General features: G+C 33.6%; 2 long non-coding RNA genes across 3 annotated transcripts in view; one reads left to right on the top strand and one right to left on the bottom strand.

Moving 5' to 3' along the window:
- Positions 1–3,634: 3,634 nt before the first annotated feature.
- Positions 3,635–15,765, bottom strand: LOC138317447 (uncharacterized). Of its 2 annotated transcripts, none has more exons than XR_011207762.1 (2): positions 14,913–15,765; positions 3,635–6,463 (listed from the first exon to the last, which is right to left on the bottom strand). It is a non-coding gene; the product is annotated as an uncharacterized lncRNA (long non-coding RNA). The 2 variants fall into 2 exon arrangements; XR_011207761.1 differs by lacking the exon at positions 14,913–15,765 and adding an exon at positions 6,889–9,181.
- LOC138317448 (uncharacterized) overlaps positions 12,717–20,256 on the top strand; it is a 26,368-nt gene continuing 18,828 nt past the window's right edge. Inside the window, exon 1 of the long non-coding RNA XR_011207763.1 lies at positions 12,717–13,009. This is a non-coding gene — a long non-coding RNA (uncharacterized lncRNA). The remainder of the gene's footprint in view (positions 13,010–20,256) is intronic.

Here is a 20,256-nt window from a genome sequence, read left to right as displayed (position 1 = left end):
ATATGCTGTAATGGTAAAATTATCTACAAAATTGCATATTGGTTTTCTACATAAACAATCGTTGTTAATGGGCCCTTTATCTGTTTGTGTCCGGCGTTAATATATGGGTAAATAAATTATCTACGAGGTCTTATTGATATCGCTTTACAAGTGCTACAGTAATTCTTAGGTAATCAATGGAGGGAGTACTAAAATAAAATGATATTTTTTTGTTATCCTTTTAGATTTTTATATTTCAATAATTGGTCATGTAAGTGAATTTAATAATGACAAAAATCAGTACCGCAATTAGCAATGAAACGTCTGTTATCAATATACAGTTGCACGTTTCCTCATGCGATACAAAGGGAGATAATCCCTCCAGTACTACCACATGAACAGTGTTAGGAATATCTCATACCATGAATATATGCATATATTCATATTAGGCCATATTTAAATATGTAATTTGCGACAACAGTGCTTTATGGAAGTCAAAGCTTTATTGTTTTAAAGATTTACATATTTTCTATCAGTTGATAAATATATAATTAAAGATATTTAATTCGGTAATAAATTATGTGAATAAACCCATTTAGCAAATACGTTAGGCAAGGTAGTGTTTATAACCTGTCTGAGGTATAATATTCTTTTGACTTTTTCAATCTCATTAAAATGATTTTGTTTTATATTTGTTTTCGATTCGATAAGGTACTTTACTAAATATTCCAAAGGAGTTAATCATTTTAATAATTCTGAATTTTGTCCTTATTTAAGAAGCATAACAACAACAGCTGTCTAAACAAAGATTTTATCTATTTTACTCATTCGCCTTATCATTTTGACATATTTATAAAGATGAGAGACACGGACGGAAAAGTTTCATTAATTTTCGACACGAATGGCTGCCTGCTGAGTCTCCTACAAAGTAAGCCCGAGGCAAACTTGTAGTCTATCTATTTAAGAATACCAGCATACACCACCTACTCCAGTGAAAAACACAGTAACGATTTCCTTTCTAAGCTGTGACGTTTCCGTATATATATATTTATTTTATGCAAGTGAATGATTTATTTACTTTGAAGCTTCGCGACAAATTAGACAGTGTGAAATGTATATGTTGATAAAATACAAAATATTAGTGACTTTGTTTAGAGTATTAAAAGGAAAACTTTATATGCGTCCCGCAGACGGTTTATTTTTGCTGCTGGATTATTATACCCGATACACCTTAATACTGCATATTGTATTTGAATATCAACTTAGCGATTTTAGCATTCGTCATTATAACTTTTGTACAACTCAATTGCATATTGATGATAAATACGGATTATAATGGATATTTACAATTGCTATGCACTGAACTAAAGGTCAAATATCAAGAAAGATCGTAGTGACTCGGGATGAAATGCATTAGAGAAACAAAGACAGGAAATGAAATAACAAATATTTGACCTTTAATGAAAACCTCATCAGAGTTAGTCTGTTTAAAAACTACATTGATAAAACTTAACTCCATGCAGATAGCAAAAGTACAGAAATTATTTTTTAATCCGTACTTAAATGCCCTTAGTGGACATATTTATGACATAATGGAGGGTAATTTTTAGGGTCGGCACAACTCACTTGCAGTGCATTTTAAATGGGGAGCTTGGTAGAACGAGGATTTCCTTGATGTCAAAGTATGATACCAACACCGTCCCTTCATAAGGACCAGTCGCGTTCACACCAAACGTCAGTTTAAATGATAGGAATCTTAACAACGACCACTAAATGACTTTTGATGGATAAAAATGATTTATTAGTCTACCCGACATACATGTGCATAAAATATATGCGATTAAGCTAGATAAGGCGTAAATGACCTTGAACTGATACCCGCTAGTTGACGTTAGAAACGAAAATACCTGACCGGGTAAGTCATCACCTATATCTTCCTACATAGGACCATGTCCTTTGTTCGATTGAATTGTGGGACACACAACATAAATGTGCTCTTTAAAAATTTTAAATTCGAATAACCTATTTGACATAAAAATGACTGATTTGCATCATGCTACATATCAACATTATGTAATAAATCGGAGTATAAATCTTTACACATTTGAAAGTTACGTCCTAGATTGCAAATTGTTTCATAATATAGTGCTCCATATTAGCAATATCCGATGAGCTTTACTTTATCCCATACTTACACATGGGAATGAAACGTTCTGTGTTGTTGATGTTCTCATGACATGAAATATGTTAGCTTGCCGAAGATTATTAGAATATTTAAGTTTTAAAACATATCTCTGGTGTTTCTATTGAAGGATAAGGTTAAGTAGGGTATCGATATTTGGATTGGACCGGGATTGCAAAGCGGTTCATGAAAACAATTGCTTAGGCTTCTAACTTCAAAAGCAAGTCATTGTTTTCACATGTATTAATGTATAGTAACAACTACCAAATGAAAAATATACAAGTTCTTTTGGTTTTGAAATTTTAATATTTTCCGACAGGAAAAATTCGGAAGTTTGAACTCTTCAGATTTCTGTAGAGTATAAAATGGTTTTATTTTACGAGTTCATTTGATTTACTAAGTACCACATTGATTTAAAAGTTTTCTATTCATATTTGGAATTAAATATGCGTTCTGTGGAGTTTGCACTTCACCAAAGTTTAAACACAAGCATTTTTTAAATTTGCTTTAATATTTAATATAATGTAAATCACAGGAACTTTAGTTTTACCTATGTAACATTCTCAGAAGACATCGATGAATTTCGTGTTATATTATTGTCGTACACTGCTATAGTATAGCAAATTCAACGGATGAAAAGTTCTTCATACTTTGATGTAAAAGTGAATAAAACAAACAAATATGATAGACTTGGCTTTATGTTTCAATAATTTTATTACCAGATTTAGCAGTTTCTTATATATAAATATTCATCACTTAAAAGGTCGTTCATTAGGATAATTAAAATATACGAACATATTATTAAAATACACCCTTATGACTCCAATATTCCAATATTTAAGGTGAATTCTTTATTATAATGTTATCTTAATTCGCCAGTTGGACACACACATATTGGTTTTGCTGTCGTTAACAAACATAAAGATACGGAAACAATCGAAAAAATAAAGGAATAATGACCTAGTTAAATAATATCCTAGATCATACCATCTTTGCTAATGAAGTATCTATCTAATTTCTGTTTGAATGAAGAAAAAAGCAAAACAATTAAAGGAGTTATCAAATATCCTAAAAAAGGTATACTGAGCAAGTGCAAAAAATAACAGGTTTGTTAATTTTGCTTATTTTAAGACTTAGCGACAACTTTGGATCCAAAGGGGTACTGTAATCGAGCAGATACCCAATTCATAGCATAATAAAACAAGCTGATTCCGTAAAATAAGGACCATTATATGAGAGTTTTGAGATACTTAAACAGCTCGGACCCAGTAACCTTCCTATGATTGTAATATCAAAATATCACGTCACAACATAACGTGACAATGTCCAAAAGTTGGTACTAATCGACGGTTATCGTTCTTTACCAACCTTGTATCGAAACTGACATATTACGATATTGTTTTACAGTAATTTTAAATTCTGCGATCCAAAAGGGTTTGGTGATTTATGTTATATAAGATAAACTTTATTGTGAATCCATTTATTGATACTCTACCTAAAATCACTGCCATATCATTGAGGTATCCGTTTGATACACATGTCAATATCATCACAGTAAAATATCTTGGTATTGGTTACATAAAACAAAAATATACAGTGGTTTTGTCTTGATGGTCAGTTACCCTGGTCACTATATGATTAGACGGGGCGATGTAGGAAATAAATCAGACAACATCTTCAACAGGTTTTAACAATAAACAACATACAGTGTCTGGTTAATGACTAGGTACAATTCCTCTATATTAATTACATGTATATTACAGCAATTAACTTAACAATGGCATCAATAGTAATGCATAAGGTTACCATGATACAATTATATATATATAAATATCGCTGAGTACATAATGGTGAACAACAATATATAAAAAATATGATAATATCGAAATCATATCCAAAATCACTAAGGTTTAATTTGAGATATTATATCGACATACATTAGGACATACATATGTAATATCTCCTAGAAAATAAGCAGTAGAAATTGCACAGCATTATATACTTGTATAAACCATTTCAGACTATGCGATTGATGAAGCCTTTGGCAGTTTCAAGTGAAGTAGTGGGCGATAGTCAAAACCACGTAGACAACACACACTCACACACAGGCAATCGTTCTCATGACACACTCCACGCATTTGACGTCATATCAAAATTAATCAATGAATCAAATATAACATTCTATTTTTACTTTAATTATCGCCTCCATATTCTCTTTCGCTTTTCACACTCGTAAATTAAATAACTACACCAATTCTCATTATCGTAACATTTATTGACGTGCAATTTGAATTTTAACTCCAAACTATTTTTTCTCGACATTAATTAAGTCAAGAAATGATTATGAGCACCTTCAAATTAATACCTCATCTGAGCTATGATTTACATTTACCTGTACAAGAAATAATACATACAGTTCTATTTCCAAATTAGATTAAGAATGTCATCAAGTAGGTGTATATTTCATACGAAGTACCGTAATTCCCTATGTATTACCCACGCAATATTAGACATTTTTGTATGATTTTGTAAAATAAAGTCCAGATAACCCATACTAGCATATTGTCTGCGGGTATCCGTCGATATAAACATTGGAGATGCGAGTGTGAAAAACACTCAATTAATAGCAAGTCCATAAGGACATAGTGATTTCGTTTAAAAAAACCCGATACAGGTATGTTAAAAAAACAATTAATAATGACGTATTATTGGAACTTGCTTCGAATGTAAGAACATCAACTAGTCTGTATGTATCTTATAAGGCATAGTCTTATGTAAAAAACGTATACCTCAGGGACAATACGCAGGAAATTACGGTACTCTACACAATTATTCAAAGATATTCAATAATATCACCCATCTCATATACTGTTACAATGAAACAATATCGTTATATTTGGTATTTTTTCGTGAGTATACATTATATACATGATTAATCCCGGTACAGATGAAAAATACTTTGGCATTAACATAACTGTCATGATAATGTAAGACATAAAACAATATACTGAAAATATCCAGCATATGAGTCATAGACCAATAACAAAATATGGCACCTGTTTGGTTAACATTGAATCAATGTGGCTGTGTTTAGATCGTGTTCTGCCATGTATTGAATTTAGTTTTTTCTATTGAATATGTCCTTAAAGTAGCATTTGTCTATTTATAGTACTTAAATGTTTTCTAATAATCTCCTGGGATAAATAGTTACTTGTATACAACAATGTCACGATTTTCGTAATTATATAAAGTCAATTAAGTATTTGTAAAAAATAAATATGCGGTGTCCGTCAATAAGCATCTAGGTTTTATTAAGATAATCTATTATCTGGTCATAACCGATTATCAAAAATATCGCAAAATCTCGTGACGATATGAAATAAAACCATTTCAACATCGAACCAATTACATGGCAAATGTGTATTTATATGTCATATAATGTGTAATCTAGCATCGAAACAATATCAGTTACACACTGGTTTGAACGAAGTCAGCGACATGATTTTTGGTTTTACAAAAAATGATATCAAATTACTGACAGACGCCGTTAAAAAAATCGCGTCACTTTGACGTTTTACAGCACAATGAAGTTATGATCCTTGAGAGCAGAGCACATGTCATCACATAAACTGGATTCTATGGTGGTACCGTTAACACACTACATCATACTCTCGCACACAAAACATGACATGATGCTAATGATGGTGTCATGTATTCCACGTATTTCCAACACAACAACGTTAACTCCACGACATCCATTGTTGACGATTCCGCCACAGTTGAAATGATGGTTAGTTACTCCAACAAGTATCGCCATCCACTCAGTCACACACAGAACACAATTGTAATTTTTCCAAACGTTTGTCCCATTTTAATGGGTGAACACCACAGAAAATAAGCAACATCATGGAGATTGATGTCTCGTTTTGTAGAAGACATTCACATCCTCATAGAAACGTTTCGTTTTGTGGATATGAATTTGCATTGTATTTTGGTGGTCGTGGTCGATCTGAACTGTCTTCACGATCCTCGACATCATCATCTTCCTCGTCGTCGCGAGGTCTGTATCGCCGCCGTCTTGGAGGCGGGCAACAACACGTGTATCTTTTATACAAACATAAACTAAGAAACGATCCACAGAATGAAGCGGCAGCAATGACAATAAATACTAGTGTCGTTACTCCAATAAGTGTCGGCAAAAATTCACTTGTCGTCTGCGCGATTATCTGTTGTGCAGCAAAGATAATGTCGTCTGTATTCAGCGATATCCGTACAACCGCGTCATTAGACATCACGGGGATTCTGAAATAGAAAAAGATATATACATGAGTAATTTCGAAAGCATTTTATAAACATTATCTAACTATACATTAAATTGGGACACATCATACAGCCAACAAAACCACTCCCGAAGAGAAATGATGCTACAGGAACGAATGCTAAGATTGCCAAGCACATACAAAACGAAACATTTCGGATATACAGGCACACACCACTTTTCTCCTTAACATTACTAGAAAATAGGAATTATGTTATTAAATTTCCATTAAAAGTGACATTTACAAATATTGCACACTGGTATATTATGTAGAAAGCAGCATCGTCGTGACAGAACGTATTCATTACTTCTCAATTGTTTCATACACATCCGCGTGACGCACTAAAATACACGATGCATATGATTCAACTTGTGTTGGAAACGAAAATAACTGTTATGGGATTCTCACTTCACAAAGACATTCCTTGCCTGACTAAACAGTAGGCTAAACTTCCACTGATAAAATGCGATTTAACTTCCTTTGAACACAACACGAGCACCCACCGTCATCCAGAGAATGTCACTTAACGATAGCATTATCACATTATGTAGTGTAATTGTTTCGCAGTAGGACGCGTCACCAATGTTGTCACACATTTCCTGTAGCAGTGACGGTAGAGGTTTTCACCGTGTTTCACTGGCATTCCTAGTCTGTCGTACGATTGGGAGTGTGTGAGAATTATATCGTGACTCACAATAATCTGATATAGACAGAGGTGTTCCTGTTAACATACGTTGTCTACATCATGCATTTATATAGTGTGTACTAAAAACAACATGATGATATTTTGTTTTGTTGCAAATTTATATATAATAAAATCCGTTCGGATTTACGATATCATCATTAATGAGTAATGATACAATCATTTATTAACTTATATATTGGAAACAGAAATTGGAAAATTACGATAATAGGCGTTTAGGAAAGTACATGTTTGGCAGTAATCTTATGGTGATATATTTTGTCCATAAAATGTCATAAGTGAACAATATTATAGAACAGTAGGATTAACAAGGTATCGATATGTACAGTAAACCATAGTAGACCGACAAGCAAGACGTCAAGCGTATTCGAGTATATTTACAGACTATAAACATTTCTAAATGACCATCATTCGTACAGAATATAATGTTTACAAACTTATAGATCTGCTTCAGTTGTTATCTCTATGGTCAAAGGCTTATCCTGCTTACTATTGATATAGACATACTACATGTAAACATACACCCGATGCTAGTTTCAGCAGAACAACATCAAAGTTTGTGGACTACGTTGGCTTATCATCTAAGACAGCTCACGATTGTCAATATAATTAGATATGATTTATCGATGAATCCTAGCATGATATCGCTTAGCCTCTGTGGAATTTAATTTTCAACACCAAATAGACAGCTTTCGTGAGCAGTTTCTCGTGACGTCGAGTTATCGATCGATACTGGAAGCTTCAACTACTTAACACCTTGTATTACGTACCAGTATACCATTCTTATCTTCCTTGAATTTTATTGACCTATTTTACTCTGAGCTACAGGACGCTTAAAGGTCGGTAGGGCGTAAAACAAATCAAATTAATCCGCGTTTAGATTTCTTCAGAGAATAAAAATATCCATTCGTTGCAGTATTTTTGTATCCTATAGCGTTCTGATGAGTGGTGACTGCTTATTTAAAGAAAGAAATGTCATCCCATTGTGAGTTAAGGTGACTTAGAAATTACACTGTAACAAGTGAATTTCCGTTATATCCAAGCGTTCCATTTTCAATATACATGACCGAAACACAAATAGGCCTTTTTAAATGTTGTCATCAAAAATTGATTTTCTTAGAGGACTGAATAGTATATTCAATTCATCGTTTACGATCGTCTAGAAAGCGAATTTCCATAACTTATTGATCATGAAAGTCATTACGATTTTTTTATAAATATGAACAATAATCGTTATCCTGTATATTTCTTTCGTTCTGGTATTAGTACAGACAGGCCATAACCACGCACAGCCTACCTCCTGTGCTGAAGATTTCGTGTAGATACATGCTGATGCCAGGATAATTATACCATTGTTTCTATGGTTACGCCGGAATCAGTCGCCATCATGAAATGCCCTGAGACAGCTTCTGGTATTAACTTATATTAACGTTTAAATGCGACACAAATTCATGTCTTTCCAACTGTTAATAGCCTGCCACATACACATGTGTTAGCGAACACAGCAACGTATAGAAAGGCCTGCAAGCGACATGCTGAAATTCAATTCCAATGCTAACGTTATCTGCGTAAACCAAATGAAGAGTTCATCAACAATTTATGTGATCATCTCGTTGGCGTGATAGAAAAAGCGATGGATCGAATTAATATAAAACTCGGAAGATGGTAACGTGATTTACAGAGATTAATTCTACGGATGAAGCAAGCACAGGATGCTGTCCTGATTCAAATCTCCAACATTAATCCCTTTTAGTTTGTGATAAATGATAAGATGCTATCATTTCAACGTTAATTAAAACTTTGGTGACTTCAAGACCAATCATACATGTATGTTAAAGATACGTGATGACGCATGACAAGCTTGGGCCAGTTGATGCAATCTTTGTTATATCAACAATCATTGTTATTAACGGACATTAACTTGTTGACGGCAAATGAAAGATGTTCCCAAAAAAGAACCACAGACATTTGTTTCAGATTTACCATGCTGTAGGTAGATTACTGGAAACCTTAGTATCAAGAAAGTGGTCATATTAATCACATGGATGAAAAATAGTTCAGGAGATAACTCAACATTTGACCTCAGTTCTAGGTTATCAGGGAACATCAACGCATACACAGAGGCCTTTCCATACAACACCACAACACAATTCATGTACAAATGTCGTCCAATGTGCATCTTATAAACATATAGACTTCTTTATAAGTCAGGATCAAAATATGTTGATAAAACTTAAACACCAATGCAAATCACTCGTGATCATGTATAACGTTCAAGAAGAATAGATAATGCTCTTATTTTGTATCAAGTTTAACGCTACAGGGGTATGTTGATAACAGAACAGAGATAAGTAGAACTTCAAAGACAGCGTATAGATATAGTTGCCTATAAAATACAGTTACCAATGGATCAGCTAGCTAAGATGCGATCAGATGACTTTTAATCACGGCCTAGTCATATTCTGCTTTTAATCAACAAGCGTATGTTCCAATTAAAGATGACGTCATTAAAATCACATCGATTTTGATCGCCAAAAAAAGCTTAAAATAGTTTCTATCTAACCGAGGCATACAACGAAACATATATGTCCAGTTTTTGACCGGAAGACCATAACAAGGTTCATTTTATTATGACTATGATAATGTCAACTGAAAGATGCTCAATCTCCTACAGAGCTTAAACCGATACTCATTATTGGAACAATAACTGATGTTAATCGTGTATGTATGTGTCTAATTGGCACAAAAATAAATATAAGGTAATTTAAGTTAATTTTGTTTTCATTTTTCGTTCATCCACAATCATTACTTCATTCCATATAGTACATAGTGCCATGTATTTTTTCGGGACGCAATTAATTTTTTTAAATATATATTTTTAACTTAAAGTATTTTTAATATCTTTATTTTAAAGTAAAATGCAACACTCAAACTTTTCAAAGGTGGTAAATGTGTAAAGTAAATACATTTTGTAACTGAAGAAAAATCCTTATTTGTCTGCTCCTGCTTTTGATAGCGAAAAAATACGAATTGTCAGCGGTGGAGCATCTTTAAATTTATATCTAAAATTCCAAGAAGACGTACCAATTAATGAGACAACTGCTGTACACGTTGTACATGAAATCATATAAGTGTGTTTGACTATTAAAAGATTAACAGTCGTATATATCTACCTGGACTAAAACGGTTGGAAAGATAATCAGCCTGAATACCGATATATTTGCTTGAATATACGTGTATCGAGCTTTCAATGAGTCTTTCAAAACTCGTCCGATAAAAAAATTCGAAAGGATTAAACTTATTGTACGTTTTATAGCTTCATTAAATACTTGTTGTCAAACAGTCCTAAGTGATAAAATATCGTATTTCGTTTGGGGCTTCATCGAATTCTAATCATTGTATATCTTAGGCTCGCTTTCTTGCACTTGCTCAAACAACGAAACATGTTTTAATTTTCCCTTAGCAAAAGCAACCTAGTTAGAGAGACTTTGTACACAACGAAGATATGATTTTCAATATCTGCCAAAAAAGCATTGTTAATCCCCTTATCTAACCATTGAAACAATATAATATAGCAAATGCTATTTAAGAAAAAAAAACTCTTTTTAATAGAACTTAGCAGAACACGGAATGTAAATAACGAATGTCTCAACGTCATCACGCTATGAAGAAGCTCCATCTTTAACTTAATATAACAATATATGTTTTAGAACAAAATATGAATTCGAATTTAAATAAAGACATTCATCTTATTCTTTCATAAAGTTCCTCTGTATATGATGTGAATCTATACAATGAGTTTTGTATTTATCTACTCTGTTTTCTTTTGACAAAATACTAATTATGAATAATAATAAATTATAATTATGAAAACTCGTCTTCAAAATAGTTCACAACAATTTACTATAAAATATCTCATTCACTTTATCACTTTAATAGATATTTCTCAATCAGATTTTCTGTCTTTAAAATAGTTTTATATCATGAGATCATGAAGTTCGCAAAAACAATGGGGAGTCCATAACCGATCTGTATCTTTACATTCCTTCAGACATGTACGATCCATTTACAAATAAAGGTAAAGTTATGATTGACATTCCGGCTACCTGGAATATCACCAAAGGCTCAGAAAAATCTGGTAGGCTTGAGTTTATTTACTGTAACAATAAGCGAGTTGAAATGTAAACAACAAGAACAAACATGGTAGTCTCACACAATACATGGCACTAGTTAGATAAGCTAATCAAACATTCTCGGGGTCCTACACCCATCCTAGCCTGATACAGGGGCACAAACAGCGATAAATACGCGGTAGCTACTGTAGATTGTTGTGTTTGTAAGACATTCAGTCTTAATAGGGGACAACAAGTGGATACAAAAGCGAGAAAAGATTCGAAATCGATAAAAACGACTCAGGTTGTGACTATAGAAGAGAGTTAAAATGAGACCATTGAAACTGTTCTGGAAGGCTGAACATGTCATCTTCAGCATCGTTTCCCGTCACGTTCACCCTGGTCAAGGCCGTCATGAATTGAATTGTTACTTTTTAACTATGTACCTAGCTCACACGTACGTGACATATATATATATATATATATATATAAGTCATGGAGGGGACAGTCACTTGGTACTATACGTGGTACATTTATATAGTAATCGTAGGATATACCAGCAAATAATCACAACAAGTACATTTTATCAAACTTGGGCCAATTAAGTGTTAAAGTATCCATCCTAGTGGAAAGTTTATCATAACATTGCAATGACGTCAAACTGATAACGTTGACTCGTAATGATTAAAATGTCGATGTGATATGCCACGAGATGAAATATTGGTTTTTAGAAATAATATCATAAAATCAATAGTTGGTTCAATCAATAGATAACATGTTGACATTCAGCGTTAGACCATAAATATGGTTATAGCCACTCCAGTCACCTCGACACACACACATATACAGATGTTCTCATAAACACGGCCTCCCAACACACAGCTGTCAGTATTTACTGCACGTTAGATAAGATGTATTGCGGTGTCTGGCCAAACACTCTCACCATTGTTATATACACGTCAACAATAACTTTCAGTAAGGAGAATGTTTCTTCATGTCGGATTTCTCCTCAAAGAAATTGCCTCTGTGAGTATGTAATGACCTGAACGCTAACTGACACATTCTCATTTATCATCTGTAATGAAATTCATCGTCTCGTATAAATATCAGCTGATCCTGTTTCCTTAAAGGCCTTTGATCAAAAATAAATTATCCGAATGATTAAATCATTTACTAACTCTATCCAACGTAGATTCCAATGTTATTTTTCTGACAAAAATGCCCGTAACATATGACACGATTCTGTGTCAAAGATTGCTCAATGTTTAACGTGGAAATAGCCTACATATATTGTACAAAGATATAGATAAATTCTCTAATGAATAATTAAACAAAAGCCATCACAATGGTACTAAGGACATATAGTATAAACTACTCACATGGTAAGTTGACAGCGAGGCAGCCTCCGACATGAAGAAACATTCACCTTTGTATCCAGCGGTATATGAACAGGTATATAATGCTATATATAACTTTTATCTACATGTGCAAATAATAGCAAGTCGCAGTAGATCATATATGACACCACACGAATTTATCAGGCTCCAAATAAACATGTCACTCACCACGTCTCCGCCTTTTCAATAATATTGTACCAAAAATCATAGATATAAATTATAGTGTATGCATGTCCATAGGAATCGCTGTAAGATGAGAACCCTTAACGGAGCCCCCCACAGCTCCTCGTATTATTTTACGGCTCGTCACACCGACAGTAAGTACATATACATTACACGATTTATATATGAATGTATTTCATGCGGGATTTGATTTTGAAGTGATAAGTATATACTCCTTTTTGATCGGTTTGATTTAAATACCTATATTACTTGACCCAACCCTAGCGATTCGGGTGAATGAGTAATATACGTTATCACTGAGGCGAGAATCACGCGATATGTACATAGTAATGTACCTGTGCACCACTTTTATCGACAATCTGTGTGTATTGGTTACGTGAAACGCCACTACGAGCACTGACATGCTCGCTTGAGTTGTTTATATATATGCAATTGTCTTTTTTCGCACATTAAGAATTACCTCCCCTGAATTCAACGATTTTATAGCGGCACTGCCTGTTCTGTCTGGATATAATTAGTGTTCTGTTCATAGCACCATTAAATAATTAGTGCGGGAACGCAAAGATAATATCATTCTTGTCGGAGTACAGGTGCATAGAGTGCAAAGCAAAAATATCACAGAAAGAGGAGGATGGGTACTAACTCGTTATAGCTTTGATGTAATGCTCCATACTTATATAGGTCATAACAGATAACAGATCATACTTGTACAGCCGGAAAACTTCCAGACAGATTTCAGTTCGGAACAAATGGACGTTTTCATTAGTCTTCTTTAAAATATTTATCATGTGGTTTTTTATTGCTATGATTGATGTTATAATATGGCATTTTCAATATGTTACGATGGATATATCATCTCCATTCTAAAATGACCTAAATTTATCTAATGAAATGAAAAATGTCCCTACACTGACTAAGATTATGAAATACTATTTTAGTAAAAGTGATCGCTTACATCTCTGTTAAAGCTTATGTTGAATAGCTTGAAAACAAATGAGAACAATGTATACGACACAGATTAGTTGAAATCTATCCTCACTGTTTCAATGCGTTTAAAGTTCAAAAGGAAGTGCGATTACAACGGAGAACAAAGGTCACATTGTTATTTTAATGCACCTTTATTCTGCTTTGTTCGTTTAAATTGTATCCCGTACCTTTAATTTCAATAGATTTAAAATTGACACCAAACAATTATGGGTGATGATTATTCGTGAACAGGTGAAAAGAAATTAAAAAGTGACAAGACGTTTTTGTAATTGAAACCTTCTCAAGTTGCGTGATTCAATATAGAAAAACATTTTAGACTGTAGTTGCTATATTCATTTATCAAAATACAGATGTAAGGTACATCAGTTCGAATAGATTTAAGTGGGATATTTAATTGAAAACATATCAACTTTTTATAAATCTTGGTAATACATTAAATAAAATCTATATATCGAAAAGAAGGTTTTACATTTAAACAAATGACCCATGTTAACATCCGTGAGTAATTTGATATTTATTTTTACTAGTACATCCGTAACGAGTACATTCTACTTACGACTTTTTGACATCAAATAATATTTTCGTTAAAATATGATGGTACCATATAAAATATAACATCATTAAAGCACAAAAAGAGGTAAGGATGGTGTATAGAACATGTCAGCACTTCAAAATAATAAATACAACACTATATATGTGGTAATTTGTTCTCTTAAATGGAAGTTACTTAAAGTTTGGCTGTTACATCATTAACGTGAGAAGTTTATAAGCGTCATCAATGTTATTTTAACGTTTTATATCCATGTAATGAATATGGTTCATTTATGTCCCTGATGTCATTCATATACATATGAACCACTCCTGCCAGAGGTTCCAGTGACGGAATCAAAATAAAGCCACACATTACGCTATTACAAAGTCCTATACACAAACACACACACGAGTAGCTAGTATCACGCGGTACAGAGCTTACTTCTCGTGTTGCTACTATATATCAGTGTCTATATAGCATAAGACTTAGAGACAACACAACTGATTGCTTCAACTTACCGGTTTTTGTTTTTCTTTAAGATTTTCACTCGATGTCCTCCAGTTTTGAGTGGCTTCTTTGTGTATTGAAGTGGCTACATTGTAGGCAAAGTGACTAGTGCCGTGAGACTAAAGCTAGGGTTGCCTGTGTGTACACACAGGTGATCCGCTCAGGTAAAGGGGGATTATTATATACGATAAAGGTTATCACTGACTGTCGTATATAGGTAAATTAACTCCTAGGTGAAAAGGATTTAAGTGTTCCATTTAATATCGTGTAAAGAATGTATCAGGTAGATTACGTTTTTCAGCTTGGTTTACGATAGAGGTTACTAACTAGGTGATCAAAGATTAAATAGATTGCACAGAAGAGTGACATATAATCCTTTGTTTTCGGTATTTATTTCAGTCTGTTTTCGCGATGTCGAAATATTATGTTATTATTAAAAAAAAATCGAAAAGTGGATTATGCCATGGTTACGTGACAAATATGGTTCAAATATATGAATACTTAAATATGTTTTTTAGAAACATATCATATATTTGGTGGTGCTAAATTATAGTTTAATTTATAGTGAATATTGTATACGGTTGGAAAATATAAAATAATAATTTTGAGAGACTAATCAAACATCAACCTATTAATTTCTTGAGAAGACTAAAACATAGTTGGGTAATGACATCTCACTAGCTTGAAATTCATTTAGCACTACAAACATATTGTAAAAAATAGGAACTCAGTATGAAATACTTCATAACAAAAGATTTCAAAATAATACTTCTAACTGATTAAGTTGTGTTTCGTTTCGTAAGCAGTGTTGCACTATCAGCAATTAAACTGATACATAACTTAATGTTCACCAAGAAATTATATCGAGAAATATTTGTGGATATTATAACTTCCAAATACAGTTGTATTAAATATACTTGATATTGATCTACAAATTAAATATTGATGGAAATGATTTTATTTTTTTCTATTATTTTTTTTAATCATATACTAGTAATAAATACAAATATAAACTGTATGAAAAGCAGCATTGTCATCATGTTTTACAGCCTATGTAAAAGTTGACGTCACGTCAAGGACGCTTGCGAGATGACAAACGTATTATCATCAATACAAGGTGTCAATGTATACCGGGACACATATTACAGCAATTAATGACGTCTGTTATGTATGCACCTCTGGGTATCCAGTAAGTGAATGCTATCGACAACAGGTGTATATAACTATCCGTCCCATTAGGTATAACAAAACCTACCAGTGATAGTACTACCTCGCCCCAGGGTGACATCCTACTCGCGATATCGATCACTCGCTGATCACATCCTAGTACTACAGTATATCAGCCTTGTAGGTATATATTACAATCAATTTTAAGTTCGTACTTACCTTCATTATACTATGGCTTATATTCTTCTCCACATAGGCTTTTTCGCAATAACACTATATAGGACCATTTTACATATTAATTATGCATAGCACAATTGATTATCATGAAGGTTGTATTTGCCTATGACGTTCGATTTTGACGTGAAATATATTAACTGTCAAGTACTGACTAGTACCATATCAGGCAGCGCAGGTCGATTGGATGTTATACTCGACAATCGTATTACAACTATGAAAACGCTGACATCATTGTTTTAAATGTCAATATTCCACATTATTCTCTGATTTACTATTATGCAATATTGATATCGATTTGAACAACATATCATGTTTACTTAAACATTTACATTTAAGTATTACCTGGCTTGAAATATACCAATCACTTAATATAAATATTTACCATCAGACTCAGTATAACGGAGACTTATACTAATTTTATTTTAAAAAATCTATATCACACATTCCAATCCATCTAAACAACATTCCAACATTCCATTCAATATCTACGCCCGTATCTTGCAGCTGCGGTAGTTTGCCAGATCGCTAGTGCCTAGAATATTTAATCAGTCATTAGCTTAAATCAAACAAATGCATAGCTATCGATAGCATGTTAAACAAAATCCCGCCAAATTGAACGACATGTTCTTTATGTTGAGTTTTAATGAGAACTAAAATCCCAAAAGCGTCTTATCCAGATTTGGAATTGATTGGAGAGCGATATCAGCAAGAGCATACAATAAACCTATTGGAATTAAAGATATAATCCTAATAACATAATTGCGAATGACAATAGGATATAGTATATCAACTACAATAATCTTGGATAGCATTTAAACCATCGCAATACTGTTTAATATACGGTAACTGATAAATATCTTGTTTTCGTGTCGACTTCATTTTAGCATTGATGTCACTTTTTTTAACTTCATTGGGGTATGAAAGAAATTTTGTTTGCAAACTACATTTATGTGAATTCGCGTAGTAGATTCTCACCAAAGTTTGCAAACAAAATTTATTACATAACCCGATGAAGTTAATAAATGGTGACATCAATGCAATTATTTTTCCAGACTACTTGATAATATTATATACGTTTAAACGTACGATTCCATTGATTTTCCGATGAATTATTTTTTTCAAAATCAATACGCAACGACGAATTCTCTATTGTGACGTCATGATAACGTCGGGTTTTCGCGTCATTCTTGGATTTTTTTCTTTATAGAAATATGAAAAAAAGGTATCTACCAATCAGAAAGTCGGATTTAGTATGAAAACAAATAAAAAATATATTATTTCGCGTTTGCATGTTTTTTGTTTGTTTGATTTATTAACGTCCTATTAACAGCTATGGTCATGTAAGGACGGCCTCCCATGCATGCGGTGTGTTGCGTGTATGTTGTGCGAGGTGAGTGCACTGGGAGACTGCGGTATGTTCGTGTTGTGTCTTCTTGTATAGTGGAACTGTTGCCCTTTTTATAGTGCTATATCACTGAAGCATGCCGCCGAAGACACCAAGCAACACACCCCACCCGGTCACATTATACTGACAACGGGCGAACCAGTCGTCCCACTCCCTGTATGCTGAACGCTAAGCAGGAGCAGAAACTACCACTTTTATAGACTTTGGTGTGTCTCGGCCAGGGGACAGAACCCAGAGCCTTCCTCACAGGGGCGAACGCTCAACTCAAGGCCAAACGTGAGGCGGTGCCAAGGGAGGCATTAGGAAAGATAAAGTCAGTTAGGAAGAAGAGAAAAGATAAGATCCTAAATTTAGTCGCCTTTTACGATCATGCAATAGGGGCAGCAGGTACAATTCTAACGCCCTACCTGCAGGGCCTGCGTTTGCATGTCTAACGACTCATTCACAAGGATTAATTTTGCGATTTAGATAAAATCTCTAGTGTTCTTAACATTTTAGTGGTCATAAAATTCGCAAAGGACAATTGTACACGGAAATAATTTCGTTTACAATATACAGGTTTCCCATGGTTACAATATCCATGTACTCCATGGTTACAGTATCCAGGTATCCCATTGTAACAGTATCCAGGTATCCCATGGATACAGTATCCAGGTATCACATTGATACAGTATCCAGGTTCCCCATGGTTACAGTATACAGGTAGCTCATGGTTACAGTATCTAGGTATCCCATAGTTAATTTATTTGATTTTAATTAATTTCATATGCCGTTGTATGGAATTACATTTCGAAAAAACTCTACATGCTATTCATTTAATTTAATAAATTGTAAGGAAAAAGTGGATTCGGCGCACACATTCACCTAAGATAAAGTACAAGTACATTATCATATACAGTTGTACCTTGTAACGATGATATTATATTTTTGGTGATAGTGTGTGAGAGAGTTTTTGGTATATACATATAAGTATTTGTGGGTGTACGTCTGTGGTAGGATTGTCGCTGTGGTTTAGGATTGTCGCTGTGGTTTAAACTAGTGATTTTTTGGATGCCTTATATCTCTCCTTAAGTGTACTTGAACATAACTAAGTTGATATAAAGTGTCATTACATCTTTCCTAACCTATATATATTACTGTTGACACGTATATTGTAGCGTTGTTTCTAAATTTAAAGAAAATCTTTAAAAGCAAAAAAAAAAAAATATGCATTACAGCCACCATTTTCCTTACAAGGTCAAAAAGGACGCGATGTGTATGGTTATGTAAAGTCGAGCCCGGTCAAACCAGCGCTCCTACTAGACATGCTATAAACACTAGTAAACATAATGATGCGGTTATTTGGTGACAGAAATGTTATGTACTGAACACTGTGGACTTGCAAAACTGAAATGTATAATATGTGAAATTTACCACAGTTTACAAACATTAATACATCAATCTACCAGTTAACAGTAATATCTAAGGTTAGGACGGATATATAGACACTTTATACCAAGTTATATTCGAGCACACATAAGAAGTGATATATAGACATACACAAACAAGTTTAAACAGTGTTCTCAAACCTTAAAACAATAGTACCATCTCACAGAACGTATCACCCTAATTTACAACACTGACGAAGGGCACAGACGACAGCTGAACATCTTACCTGATTCGAGAGGTGAATATTGGAGACAACTGTTATGTCCATTTAGAGTCTTCAGGATCAAATGACCACGAAGGAGAATCACATTCGACAGACCTCATCCAGAGGGAATATTCACCTTAGCCACCTTACTTTGAGTATACTGACCACAGGCGAACCTGACGTCATATGCTGACTAGCAAAACCGATATGGTTCTTAAAGTAGGAAGTCAAACAAATTTCCTTTCGTAGTTTTAATTTAATTGTAAAGTTGAAGACACATTTGAAATATGGATATGTTATTTGATTTCGACCCTCTACTGAAATGTAGCGCATGTATACTTTATAATTCATCTTCGCTAAGGTGCATCTATAAGTATAATCTTGGATAACTACGAGAAAGGACATGATTTATTTTTTTCTCATTTATAAATGTTATGTTTATAGTGGAAAGTGGTGTTCATGATTCATATGTCAAACGGTAATGTATTTATACAATGTGTCTATTGTGGAAATATACATTAAATATAAGCTTAATCCCCCATGCAAAGAAAGGGAGAAAAGAAAAAAAAAGTGAAAAAATAACCATTAACAGTACACTGTTTTGGTAATATTGCCTAAGGCCTATTTATAGATAATGACAAGTCCTTACACTTTCGGTTATTATATCTCCCATGTTAACGACATGCCAAGAGTATGATTATCTCACGAGTCGACGTTCAAATCCAATGTGCCTATCGTGTGCCTCAGGCACATTACATGCAGGAAGTCTTCACAGTGCATTTCAAATCATTTATCAGCACGCATTTCATGCAAGGAATTAATAGCTCTAAAACGAAATGATTACCGGTACTGTCCAGCATACATTTAAATATCATCTACTTGACAGTATTAGAACTACTCTAAGCGCTAGGTT

This window comes from Argopecten irradians, chromosome 3 (genome assembly GCF_041381155.1).
Source record: "Argopecten irradians isolate NY chromosome 3, Ai_NY, whole genome shotgun sequence".
Classification (NCBI taxonomy): Eukaryota; Metazoa; Mollusca; class Bivalvia; order Pectinida; family Pectinidae; genus Argopecten; species Argopecten irradians.
Note: the sequence above shows the minus strand (reverse complement) of the source record. Positions and strands in the feature narration are given on the sequence as shown.